Here is a 13,793-nt window from a genome sequence, read left to right as displayed (position 1 = left end):
CACATTGCACGCCACGTAGTTGCGCGCACACAACGTGTGTGTGTGTTCGAGAGACGCGATCGACGTCATTGCGATGCAAGCTGTTTGTCGATAATGCTTTTCGAAGTGGCGAGAAAAATACGTCGCGGATGCACAATTTTGTATGCGCATCCGGTAGAATCGACTTACGAGTTGTATCGATCACACGGAAACGGAATTTAATATTGAACGATCAAGTCTGCGAGTTGTCGACCTTTTTAAGGGTTGACTCTCGAGACACGTGTATCTCTCTCCCCTCTTCCCTCCCCCCCCTTTTCCCTCCCCAACGACTAATCCGCCGAAATACATTTTCAATTTTAAAACGAGTCTTCTCTTTTCATAAATTTCCACACGGCTTAACATTTATAATAATAATTTCAATTAACGTCAACTAAGCTTTTTTTAATGTGTTACCTTAAATGTTCGCGCGCGCGCGCGCGCGCACGTGTTCTCGCGCCTGTTAAAAAAGTATATCGAAAAGATATGTGAGATAATTAAATTGCGAAGTATATATATAGTCCTCCCACCTAAATCGCGGAATGTGATAAAAAAAAAAAAAAACGGAATGCAATAAGTTAAAACAATTTGCACAATCGCGTATATTTTATTATATATTTAAATTAAAATTCTCAACGGAATATATATATTTATTTAAAATAAACGGGATATAAAATTCGCACAGTTTACTTGAGAGAGACTCGCGCGGGTGGAAATTTAAACGCGGCCCGCTTAATTATCGAGAGAGAGTTCCCCCGGTATATATATATATATATACTATATACGTGGAGGAAGCCTGTTCTATAACGTCCGTGCCGTTTCGTGCGAATCGATTTAAGCGTAGAATGTCACTAAGTAACGACGTGAGTCATTGTGGAATGCCGGTTGCAAAGAACGTCAAGAGGAGGAGGCGAAACTTCTACTTCCCTAACTGCTCGATAATACTCGTACACTCCGCGAACTAACTGCACGCTGAAGATCCTTTGAGATTACGAAAGATCGAATTTCGCGGAAATAATTGCGCGCGTCGCGCGCGTATGCGAAACGGATATACACATCACACGTATATTATATACGCGCGCATCATAACGTATTTATAATTTCACGCATTGTTTCTTTATGTGTAATATTTTACATACACACGTAGCAGAAACTACAATAGTATATATTTTCGAGAAATTTGAGACATCAAAACAGCATTCTGATTTTTGTTTTGTTTTTTTTTTAAAAACACACACACATGACAAAATGCGCAAAAAATATTACAAAAACCAGTGAACGCTGAACAATTTTCTTTTCATCGATTCTGCGTAAAGAAAAAAAAATTACGGTTTCAGTTGTGCGTTATCGCGAGAAACGTTGCTCTTTTCTTCTGAGAAACCGCCTGAAACCGAGTCATCAGGAGTATCACTGATAAGAAACGCGACGGCGGGATAATCTCGCTCAAAATCCGCTAGAAGTAAAATCCACACGATCGCTCGCGGACGATCGTGTTGTATGCGCTATTCTATGAATATGTAAATATTGTCTTCGCGATTCTCTCTCTCTCTCTCTCTCTCTCTCTCTCTCTCTCTCTCTTTCTCTCTCTCTCTCACTAAAAGTTCTCTATAAAAATGCGATCTTTCTGCGCGACAAAGAGTTTCCACGCAAACGCGCAAATAATTAAACTAATCAACAATTTCGAATTAAAATATTGGTATTAAAATTTGCGTAAATAATTTACCAGAGACACATTCGAATCACTTAATAATTATATTTACTCGATAAGCCGTTTTTTTCGGGGCGGCAAAACTTGGCCAGTTTCCGACATCCCCTAAATCAAACCGAAGAACCTTGGACGCGCGTAACCGCGACACCTTAGCCGACCACCTTACTTGCTCCCCGTCCTGATCGATTTTCTCATTACACGAATCCGGAGAGCGCCTCCCCATACACGCTCTCCTTTCCGTCGTTTCCGTGTCCAGCGTGCATTTCCGTTGCGCGGCGAACAAACGAACTCTCGATTCCCACCGACCTCGCCCCGACTCTCACCACCACCATCATCATCCTCCTCCTCCTCCTCCTCCTCCTCCTCCTCCTTCTCTTTCTCGTGTACTCTCAACCCTCTGTCCCGTCAATTCAGTCCGCCCTTTCCCTTCGTTTTCAACAGCGCGAGCCGCCGATTTCGAGATAACGCAATCGCGATTCTCGAAAAATTCAAAAAAATTACATAACCAACACGGCAGAAAATAAAATTGTTTATTTTATCACATAAAAAAAAAAAAAACAAAAAAAACAAAAAAACAAAAAACAAACACGGATTGTTTTTTATTGCGTTATCTCTGTTTTTGTCTCTAATCGCGGTGGCTGGCTTAAATTAATTATGAATAAAAAAAAAAAAAAAAAAAAAAANNNGTTTCGAAATTGTTGGCGCAAGACTGCGGCAAAAAATGTGAAATTTTAGGAAATAAATGCGGTATCGGCAAATAAGAGATGATAAAAAGTGCGCTTTATATTCGTTGAAGAGAAAAACGAACAAAGAGAGACGCGTCCGGTGAGAATCGATTTCTCTCCGTTTCCTCCCTTAAATTAAGCTTCTCGATTCGCCCGGGCGCGGAGGGGCGCAAAAAGACACAATAAAAAGAAAAAAAAACCCCATCGTCATATATCTGTATTAAATAAAAACGCGTCGCGTTGTGTAATTTCGAAACATCACCACCACCTATATCGATGGCGAAATATCAGAGTATCATAATTAGCATCCTGCTATTTCGCATTCACAGATTGGTATTGAATTTTGCGAAAGGTTGCGATTTAAATAAAGGTCGGGAAGAGAGGAGGGAACCTCGGTGTACTCGCGCTGCCTCGTGGCTTTATTGACTCGCGAAATTGCTTCCTGCGTTTCTTTCAATTAAGAGCCCTTTGATCGAGGCGCGATACGGCTCGCGGGCATCGAAGACGACGACGGACCGACGTGAAGAGAAGTTTAATATCCACGGTCAGCAAGTTTCCGCGCGCGCGCGGCGTACGAGGCGGTAATCGCGGCCTCTCTCCCGAGGCGGGGTTGCAAATTTCGCGGGACCCGCGGGAGAGAATTAATTAGCGTCGAGCGCGTTTCTCCGCGCGGCACGTCGACGGAATTAAAATAGTAATCAAGAGCCGCGCCGGGAGGTCTCTCCACCTTTTGTGCCGTTCGATTCGTTGCAGCATCGCCGTCACAGCCAGAGCGCTGCCGCCCACCCGCGTCAAAATATTTTTCAGAGGCGGAAGGAAGCCGCCGATGAGCAAACAAGATAGAGCGCTTCAGAGGGCGGCTGCAGGGAAGAAAGAGACAGAGGGTAAAAAAGAGAGAAAGAGAGAGAAAAAGAGAGAGAGAGAGAGGAAGACGATAGCACAGAACTGTTTCCAGGAAGAGCAGTCGTTCGAGGACGATCGAGAAGCGAGACAGCGAAGGGAAGTAGGGGAGCACCGTGCGCACCGTTTTTTTCCCCACTGGGGGGGTGGCGGCGGGCGCGAGGCAAGGGTGCGTCGGATTCGGTTACTTGGTCTCACCCCTTGGACCACCACTACTGCCGCCTCTAGCAACAGCGGCGGCGGTGGCGGCGGCGGTGGCGGCGGCAGCAGCCGTGCACTCCATCTCCACCCCCTCGGCGGCAACCTCTTTCTCTTCCCTTCGTCTTTCTCCCGCCGCCGCCTCGCCTCGCCTCGCCTCGCCTCGCCGGCGCTCTTCCCTTTGCACACCTTCGTTCTCGCTCACTCTCCCTTTCCGCCGTCTCTTTCTCCCTGCCGCACGCCTCAGCGCGGTGCTTCTCGTTTTTTTAACGAAGGATCCGCTCAATACCTCGGCTGTCATAACCTCCCGCCAACCTCCCGGGGTGGCCCGCCTGCCACAGCAAACCCACCCTCTTCATCCGACCTCCGCCTCGCGCCTCCACGGGGCCCCACGAACCGACGAGCCACCACCTAGCACGCCCGCTCCCTCCTGCCTCTAACCCTCCCCCTTCTTCTTCATCCCCCGCGTCCTCTCATCCTCTCATTCCTCTTCTCGGTTTTTAACGTTTCGTTCGACGTTTCCCTCCGGGTGAACGCCGAGTGGGCGCGAGGGTGGCCGAGGGGGATGGACCCTGGGGGGGAAGTGCATTTCGTCGTTACTTTGTTTTATACGTCCTTCCTCTCCTTCTCTGTACGCGTCTCTCCCACCGTACTCCACCACCTTCGTCTCCCTTAGCGGCGCCACCCCTTTCGCATGGTCCTCCTGTGTGTGCGCGTCTCTCTTTCTACGCTCCCTTCGTCGAGACTCGCGCTTTTTCCCTTCTTCCATCTGCGTCTCCTCATATTTCCGACACTACCCTCTGGTCCGCGCGCACGTAGTATACCTGTGTGTCCGCTTTCATCCCCCGCGCGCGCGCGCGCGAGCGTCTCTTTTTTATATCCCCCCGTTCTAAACCGTGTTCGAGAATGTCATTCTGAGGTGAATCTCGCCTCACAGTCTCGCTTCAAATTAATCATCTATCGAGCGTCGAAATGATAATAAAAAAAATAAAACACGAATTCATTATTTGCGGTTGTTGAAAAAAAAAAAAAAAAAAAAAAACTACAAAAAGATGTAAAAAGTGACTTTGCAAAATCATTTCTCGCGTCAATTAAAAACTGACCGAGGAAAAAAAACCTCGATCGACTCGAGGTTAAAAAGCAATTCTTTTTGCCTTTTCGCGTTTTATACTTATGAATATATCAGCGGCACGAGCGGAACCTCAGCATCAAACGGACAAGTTCAAACGGAATGGCGTATAGATGGCTATCGATCGCGGCAAATATATATATATATATATATATATATATATATGTATATATATATATACGTATAATTCTTTGCACTCTTAACTTACATATAGCCTTACTTAGGTGGCAGGCAGTAGGTGCAAACAAATAGCAAGCAAAAGGGTAGTAAAACTCCTCGTCGGCCATTGAGAGGCGAACTAATCCGCATAATATCGCTCGTTTCGCGAGGCTCTCCGCGCTTCCTCGCGCAACAAAGGCTAAAAGGGGTAAGTGGGCTTCGCTAATGGCGCGAGGGTTCGCCAAAGCCGACCGAACTCTCTCTCTCTCTCTCTCTCTCTCTCTCTCACCCTCTCTCGCTCACGACATCCTGCTTGATAACCGTAATCTTTTTCTTCTCGCGAGCTTTCGTCGCGACTGTGTATTGCCATCAAATACGCGAGCGTGAACGCGCGCCAAGAGAAAAAGGGTAATAGAGCAGCAAGTGTTTGCCTACGAGACGCAAAGCGCGATCACTTCACCGAGCGAATTTTTCATTAACAATCGTTTAGAAAATTGATTAAATGTTGAAATTATCGAATATATACGTGTGTATTACAGTCGGGAGAGTTGTATTGTCGCGTTAAAGTTATTTAGCATCGATTGTGTTGTCTTCGCGAGATTATATACAAGCTCCGAGATCGCTCAAACACGTCCGTTGTGAAATATATACGTCGCTCTCGAAATTATATTTCCAAGTAGCAAATCCTCCAACTAATCTCAGACTCTATATATTGTATATATGTATATGTATATATATATACAAGGGTCTTGAGTTAATAACGCGGCTCTCTATAGATTGTAGCCGCTATCTGTAACGTAGACACTGAGAAAGAAAACTTATTTAGCCAGGGTTAACCGCGTTGGTGCAACCGCCGGTCGTTAATATTGCAGATACAACGAGGACGCTGTTGCGCCACAGGAATAAATATCGAGGCTAAAGTTGCGCGCAACGGTACGCTTACAATATTACTGCGATGTACACAGCAGAGAAAATCTCAAAGGATTTCTAAGAGGCGCACGAGCAGCGAGTATTTACAAAGGCGTTCTATAGTCGGGACGGGTCACTGGTGCAACTTGTTGCCAAAGGCAAGAACCACCAGGACACGCCGATAAGAATCGCGGGGAAGCGATATCGAAAGTAGAAGACCAGCTGAGCGCCGAAGAAGATCCCGGATATCTCGTAATCGATTTTCCTCCAGACGCGACGAGAAGATATATATTTCGGAGAGTTGCATTCTCGCAATGGAGAGAGGATTATAACTAACGTTTGACACAAACGTTGTCGTCGTGCAAATAGAAAGAAAATTTCTGAAAATTATTATTACAATTTTTTTTTTTTTTTTCAAATCAAATATTTCCTGAATTTTGATCCAAAATTTCTAAAAAAAAAGAAAAAGTTTCCCCGTACGTGCGCGATAATTTTTCAGTGAAAAATTTTTTCTCTAAGAATTTCTTGATTTTCCCGGATAAAAAACACTCTCTGAGAATTCTTTGCGAGCTTTCCTAAAATAGAAAATATTTCTCGTTAATTCCCTGATTCTTCGAGAGATACAAACGGGCTTCCCCGAAGAGAGATAGATCTTTTTCTTCGATTTTTCCACATTGAAAACTTTGTCGAAAAACTTTTTCCCGACTCCTTAAGCAAAGAATTCCCCGACAATCATTCTCCGAACGTACGTTCGAAAAAAAAAAAAACTAAATCGTTTTGAAAAATAAATTCACACGCTCGCAGAATCTGAAGATCGATGTGCGAGGCGACTATCTTCTTTAAGAAAATGGTACGTCGCGTAGTATCTTCGGAGAGCTTCTCCGACACAATGCGTGAGCGCCGCGGAAACTGTGTGTTGTTCACAGAGAGACCGAGAGAAAGAGTAATCTCGGGTCAGAGTAGCTATAGAGAGAAAGAGAGCAAGAGAAAAGAAAGGAACAAAAGAGAGAGAAAGATACATTCCTCGCTCTCGCATTTGTTCCTTCTTCGTTTCTCCACGGACAGCGGAATCTGTCCGGATGGAGTTCGCGCCAGCTGACCGACTGTCGGTTGATATTGTCACAGCGTTACATTTTCTCTTCTTCCGCTTCGATGACGTTCACGCACATCTATCCTGTTTCACGAATAATTTAATTCAAGAGCTTTCCCCTCTCACAAGTATACCCGAGTCGAAATTTAGCGTCTACATTGAACCTCAATTCCTCTTTTTTTATGTAGGAGTAAGAGAGAAAGTAGATTCTACTTTGACGCTGCTATACGTCCGAAATTTCCTTTTTTCCTGCTAAAGTTTTAAAGTAGGGTTNAATTCTCAGATCAGACTGCGCATTGCAGGCTCTGATAGGCTCAAAGTAGGAGTAAGAAAAAAAGTAGATGCTACTTTGACGCTGCTGTACGTCCGAAATTTCCTTTTTTCAAAAATTGAGGTTCAATGTAGACGCTAAATTTCGACTCGGGTAACGTATTTGTGATTATTAATATTCCTTCTTGTTTAACTTCAAGCAACTTGCGCGCATGCGTGCTACGTACGATAATATACGACATTTTTTATTTAAGTTAAGATATTAAGATATTAAGTCGTACATTCATTTTTGTGCGAGCCACAATATTTCGAATAATCATATTGAATTAAGACAAACGGTATTTTCAAACTTTTTCTTTACATTAATATTGCAAACAAAAAATCCCGACGCGATCGATACAATTGCAATTCAATATGTAACTTTGTGCCGCGGTTATAATGATTGCAATTCAATATACACACAAGCTCGCGCTGTAATAATCTACGTACAATGACAAGTTGCGGTCAACGACAATCGTTGCCCAATTAAAAAGTCACAAATTGTGACCTGACTGCTGGAAAAGTTTTTTGTTTTTCGGAGAATCATTGAAGTGTGCGCCGGCCGTGGTGCGTGTTTCTCAAAGTTTCTTCAAAGAAGAAGGAATTAAAGCCGAGACGCGGGTGAGCGCGGTTGAGTAAAGACGTCTTCCGCGGGGCGGAATAGGAGAGCAGGAAGCGATAGTCCTCTCGCGGATGGAGAAGAGAGGCTTAAAATCCTGTGTTTGGTGGTTCTCGAGAATCCTGCGCTGGAAGTTGGCAGCGCGGGTTGGCGGCACGGCTCTCGTGGAAGCAACAGTTCGCTCCTCACCCCCTCCTCCTTTCACCCTCCGTTGCCTCCACCCTCTGTCCTCCTTTTGCCACCCTAAACCACCACACCGCCAATACACAGAGTTTCCTCCGACACCCGCTCTCTCTCTCTCTCTCTCTCTCTCTCTTACTCTTTTCTTCTTCCGTTTTATCTTCCTTCTTCTTCGTCTTCTTCTTCTTCTTCTTCTTCTTCTTCTTCTTCTTCTTCTTCTTCTTCTTCTTCTTCGCTCGTCCTCTTGCGCGCACGCTTGCACGATGCTATACTTTCGATGTCTCTCTGCTAAATTTAGGCTTCTACTCTTTCCTACCCCCGCGTTCCTTCCCTGCCGATGGGCTCTTTCTTTTCTATCGTCTTTCTTGCACGAACGCACGCCACTATCATCGCGCGACGAAAAAGGGACACGTCCCCAACACTTCAGACGCCACTTTCTTCCCCATACAACGCGCGGTACGCGAGGTTTAGTCTCGCGCGAAAGCACTATACATGCGCCCGCACGTATGTATATATGTGTGTGTGTATGTGTGTGTGTAAAGACTCTGTCGGGGATGTTTCGGCTACATTTTCCGGCACGTCATCGTAAGAAAAAAAAAAACTCGTGTTTTTACACCGATAATTTATTAATAATGAAAATATTCGTTTTTTTGTTTTTTATGCGCGTGCGCAAATTACTTTGCAGCGAAAAACTGTGATGTATTTCCTTCGGTCAGAAGCAAATAGAATTAAAAATTGCGAAATGCTTTGTAAACTGTTAGCGGGGAGATAAACTGTCAGCGAGGTATAGATTTATTCAAGTTTATTAGTTTTTCCACGTAGCTCGTTTCCTCGCTAAAAAGATATCAAAGAATATTGTTGCGGCGTTATTATTATATTGATACATTGTAAACAAGCTCGGGAAGAGAGAGAGAGAGGGAGAGAGAGAGAGAATATGTACAAGATAACGTTTATACGATACAAAAACACACAATGGGCACCGTTAAAATTCAATCGATACTTTTATGACAATTTAATGGCGATCTTTGGACTCTTGTTTCTCCGGAGTAAAAACGAAATCGGCGATAAATTAATGCGCAACGATTTTAACGTGATATTCTTCATAACGCCAACGTTGCGGAATGAAAAATTGCGGACGGATTTGCCAATACGTCCGATATTGGTAAATTTTTAATCGACGGGTAATACAAATAGTATCTAATACTATAAATTAAAACAGAAAGAGAGAGAGAGAGAGAGAGAGAGAGGAGTGAGGAAAAGAAAGAAAGAAGGTATCGATGTATTCGTGCATATTTTTTTAAATAATATGCACGCGTCGCGCGAAATTAACCGTCTGTTGTTTTCGCGAAAACAGATATCGCTTCGCAAAAAAAAAACTACTGATAATTACCTCGCGCATTAGTCGCGCAACATATGCGATTAAAAAAAAAACTCACGTTTCGGAAACTTATCCTCCGTGATACGCGCCGCCGTGCAATTCATCCGCTTCGCGAGAAGCGAATTAAAACGAGACGCGAGAATATTTTCATTATCGACGAGTCACCGCGTCCGACACTTGAAGCCAAACCGCGACTAATGATAAACAAATATCCCGATATACAACCGGGATTTTAATGAATTCTCTCCGCATAAAAATGTACATACGACACGCGCGCGCTATCGGTCCCCCGATTTTAATGGATTAAAAGTTTTCGCGCCGTCCGCGAATATAAATTGTTTCAATTTCCGAGTCAATCGATGATGACACCCGCGATGATGACACCCGCGTGAGTCGCGTCGAGAGCGGCGAAAAACAACACCCTCTTCCCCCCGAGCGCCGATGACGAGAAGAGTGAAAGGAAGAATTATTTCGTCGCGAATAAAAAAAAAAAAAAAAAAAAAAAAAAAGCGTCCCGTGTATAACGCGCAGAAGTCGTGCAACAATGTAGACACATGCTGCGGTCTCACGACGAGCAGAGAGAGAGAGAGAGAGAAAGAGAGAGGGAAGCGCAGAAGGTGAAAGAGCAAAGGTGAGGGAGAGAGGAAGAGAGAGGACGATGGAAACGCGCTGTAAAACAAAATGTTTCGTTGGGCGCAATTTCCAGCCGCGGTACTGAGTTGCGAAATGCAATAAAAATCGCTTCGTTTCACCCGCACGCTCTCGTTGCCGTCATCCGAGAGAATTTGAAAACGAGCGGAGACGAGCCACGCACGTTTCCTGGTGTTTCGGCCCCAACACAGGCGCGCGCACGCATCGTGGAATAATACACATCGGATGAAATTAATTATGGCTTGACGAAAGAGGAAAAAAAAAAAAAGAGAAACAGAGAAAGAGAGAGAGAGAGAGAGAGAGAAGCGCCCGCCATCCGGATTCATAAATATATATTTTGTATCTGCAGGACTTTTATCTATCATATTTGCACGCGTTTTAAGTTTCTTTGTGCTATTCATTTCGTAGCGGTATTATGTTATCATTTCCGCCTAATATTAACATATCATATTTTCGCGTCATGTAACATTGCATTGTATTCATAAATTACGTTTTTTTTTTTTTTTTTTTTTTTTTTTTTTTTTTTTTTTTTTTTTTTTTTTTTTTTTTTTTCGTGAAAATTTTATAGATTACACCGCAGCGAGAGACATTTGTTCGTAATATTCCAATTACATGAGGTGTAACGTTGCAGATTATCAGAATCTCTTGCGTGCGCGAGAGATTTGCAAAGTGAATTATAACGACGGCAATAATTAAGGAAAAAAAAAAAGAAAAAAAAAAAGTCTTTGAGACGGACGCTCTTGATCTTCTAATATATCTCTTTGTGTCGCTCTTTCACGCTCGTCTTTCTCTCTGCGATAAGAAACTTATCGCTTTCCACGAAGATGCTAATGCTGGATAAAATAGTCCGTAATCCTTCTGTTTTCATCTGACATTTCTTCGCGACAATAAATGTCCTCCTCGCTTATTGTTCTCAAAATAGAATATATCAGTTTGCACATAATCGCAGTATTAAGATCTGCAATAATAAGCTGTTGCATAATTTTTTATAAAATAGTTTTTTACAAGTGTGAACTTGTAAAACTTGTGGTTGAATTAATCCTCTGTGGGCCGAATTTTTTTCTTAAATAATAACTCGCAAGGTATTTATCATGACATTTCAGGTTGACGGTGCTGCCAACCGTCGTCAATATATTGTTATTGGTTATTTCAGAGGCATTATATAATTAAGACGTATATACATCATCTTGTGAAAAAAACTAAAACTATTTTTATGGTAAAATGTGGATATATATTAGCTTGTGACTTGAAAGTTACATGGGCCCCCATAGAGGGTTAATCGCGTTTGGACATAATAATTCGCAGAGCGCGCAAAGACGAATGTTTTGATATAAATTCACATTTTCGCGAAGCAGTTTGTGTGCGCAAAGACTTAAACAGTTTCGATGTTCGAGAAACGTCGCTGGGCTAATATCGTAATTCGAGTTGACTCAAGCGATAATCTGAGAGATGTTGCGAGCCGCTGCGTGCAAGATAAAAAAAAAGTCGCTGTGCAGTGCAACACACTCTGACAGTGAAACTTCAACTCAGTTGAAAGTGATCTAAGCGGACGGTGCGTTGCGCACAACGAAACGGAAGAGAAGCGGAGAGATAATTTATTTGCGCGCTAAGAAAATAAATTTTTTTTTTTTTTGTCTCCTCTTAAAGCGAAAAAACTTGATACAACAAAGTAGAACGAATTTTTTCAGCGCCAAATAAAACAATTTGAAATTTCGATCGCATTTTTAATCCACATCGCCGCATATCTGCTAGACAAATGTAAGATTTTTCAAGAGTCACTAAAACTATTGGATTTTCAAAATCGCTTTATCTGCACGGAAAAAAAAGTTTTGCTATTATATAGTCAGCAAAAAAAAAATGGTTGATCCTACGAAATTTTTTGTTTCATCAACAAAATATTTTGTTGGCAAAACAAAAATTTTACTAAACTTAACAAATGTTTTTTTGCTGGCCATATAGTAACTAATTTCTTGCTATTTTAGCAAATCTTTTTTTTCCGTGTGTTTGTTTGAGAAATTAACCCTCTATGAGCCCATGTAACTTTCAAGTCACAAGCTAATATATATCCACATTTTACCAAATAGTTTTAGTTTTTTTCACAAGATGATGTATATACGTCTTAATTATATAATGCCTCTGAAATAACCAATAACAATATATTGATGACGGTTGGCAGCACCATCAACCTGAAATGTCAAAATAAATACCTTGCAAGTTCTGTCTGCAGATAGAAACCAAAGGGAAATAATCGGCCTATAAAGGGTTATATACTAATTGTGCGCAAAAAATTCTTCGAAGAGGATTTTTTCAAAAAAAAAAAAAAAAAACAAATTGACATTGTTTCTAAAATAGTTTCGAAACATATATTCCCCATCTTACTTCGGAATATACATATCTATTCTCTTATCTTAGCGCGCAAAGTAAAATCCGACGGGATGGAAAATGTTGTCGTAAAAAAAAAAAAAAATTTAGGATGCGCTTAAAAGAGAAACGGAGAAAAAATTCACAGGGGTGAAAGGAAAACGGACAATGACCAACGCCGTTGCGTTTCGTGCACACACAGAGAGAGAGAGAAAACTATTCCTCCGGCCTCACGACGGCGAGATGAAGATGTGCGCGTCGCACAGATTGCAAAAGAGAGTAGGGTGCGAAGAGGGGAGAGCAGCGGGGAGAGAACGTCGTGCCAGGCACGGGAAAAACTCTCGTAGCTTCTCTCGTCGTGTGTCTCGGTCGCCGCCACCCCTTGCGCGTATATATCCACTACCCTCTTTTACACTCGTTCGCACGCGTGTGCACACAACCGCGCGCGAGATTCTCCACCCGTTTTCGTCTTTCTCTCTCCTCCCCTTCCGCCCCTCTCCGCGCCCGTTCTCTCGCTCTCTCTCTCGTTCGCAAACTCCCTCGCCGCGGGGGGGGGGAGGTAGGGGAGAAAGGACGAAACGCATCAAAGAATCCATCAAATTAAAAACGCAATTATAAAAAAACGTCGTCGCCTCTTTGTCGAAAAGCAAGCCCTCCCTGGGCAACCCCCGCGTCTCTCTTCGTCCCTACCCCGTCTACATGCGCACCCTCTTCGCACGTCGTCGCCGCTATGCTTTCGCAGCAGCAGCAGCAGCAGCAGCAACAGCACGCGTTGACGTGTCGCACGAACCCTTCGCCCCATCCCCATTCCTCTGTACGCGCGCACACACACACACACACACGTATACCTCGCAACCCCCTGCCTTGAATACGTACATCCGTCTGGGTTCCTACCCCGAAAAAAAATGTTATCGATCCCCTCGCTCTCTCGCCGCCTCCGCGCGGTCTCAATTATGAAACGCTCCGAAATAGGAGTATCCCCCGTTCTCTCTTCCCGACGCACATATCGTCAAGACGACTGGGTTGGCGGGCCGATGAAAGGCGTCGCATCCCCCCTTGCATCCCAACGTCGTCGTCGTCGTCGTCGTCGTTGCACCAACTCTCGATGCACTGCTGCTGCTGCTGCTGCAACTCGCCCCGCTTGTTTCGTGCCAAACTCTCTCCCTTGGCGTTTTTGGCAAATGAAAATGCGCATTTCCGTCCTGGCAAACACGTAAGAGCGAGTTTGAGAATTGCGCGCGCGAAGCCTCCCTTTGTGCGCGCGCTGAGAATCTTACGTTCGCGATTACGTCAGAAGAGAGAAAAAAAAAAAAACAAAACTCCAAAGAAATACTAAACCCTCGAGATGTTGTGTTCGCTCTTAAATATATATTCGGATTCTCGAAATCCCGGTACGATATTAACGATAGATGTGTTAAAAATATCAAGGATAAAAAATAAGGTCAATTTTATTACTTGGTTT

Source organism: Pseudomyrmex gracilis, unplaced genomic scaffold (genome assembly GCF_002006095.1).
Source record: "Pseudomyrmex gracilis isolate BER0280 unplaced genomic scaffold, ASM200609v1 scaffold_342, whole genome shotgun sequence".
Classification (NCBI taxonomy): Eukaryota; Metazoa; Arthropoda; class Insecta; order Hymenoptera; family Formicidae; genus Pseudomyrmex; species Pseudomyrmex gracilis.
The sequence above is the reverse complement of the archived record's forward strand: the minus strand, read 5'-3'. Positions refer to the sequence as shown.